Raw genomic sequence first — 750 nt, 5'->3', positions numbered from 1 at the left:
GCCTCCCCACCCTCTCCAGGAAGAACTTCCTCCTGGTATCTATCCAAACCTCCCCACTTTCCATTTTAACCCGTTACCCCTTGGCCTGTCACTACAGGCCCTTGGAAAAAGTCCCCCCCAGCTTCCTTGTAGCCCCTTCAGGCACTGGAAGGCTGCAATGAGGTCTCCCCGGAGCCTTCTCTTCTCCAGGCTGAACAAGCCCAACTCTCCCAGCCTGTCCCCATGGCAGAGGTGCTGCAGCCCTCTGAGCATCTCTGTGGCCTCCTCTGGACTCGCTCCAACCGGTCTATATCCTTCTGATGTTGAGGGTTCCACAGCTGGACGCAGCACTCCAGGTGGGGTCTCACAAGAGCAGATTTACCAGTGTGTTTGATTTTGAAAGGTACATTGAAAAAAAAAAAAAAAGGAACCTATCAGAAACTATTATTTCCACTTTAAATTCTTCTCTGGAATACATTCTTTTTTCCTGTTTTCTTTGCTTTATTCCTCCCAGTTAGCTATTAAGCCTGGCTTTACTCGCCGGAATCAACACCTCAGTCGTTGTAGCTGGCTACTTCACCATGCTTAGTTAATTCCCGTAGTATTTCTGTACTACACACAGTAGCGCCACAATAGTCAACTAACTATGGGCTGTTCCCTAACACAGCCTACAATCAGAAGTGAAATGTTTTGCAATATTTTAGAGAAAGACATTACAAGAAAAACAGTAGCACGACATTTGCACCTTCGCCTTCCCATCACTACTGTGGC

Source organism: Eurypyga helias, unplaced genomic scaffold, assembly GCF_000690775.1.
Source record: "Eurypyga helias isolate BGI_N326 unplaced genomic scaffold, ASM69077v1 scaffold4960, whole genome shotgun sequence".
NCBI classification, from domain to species: Eukaryota; Metazoa; Chordata; class Aves; order Eurypygiformes; family Eurypygidae; genus Eurypyga; species Eurypyga helias.
Note: the sequence above shows the minus strand (reverse complement) of the source record.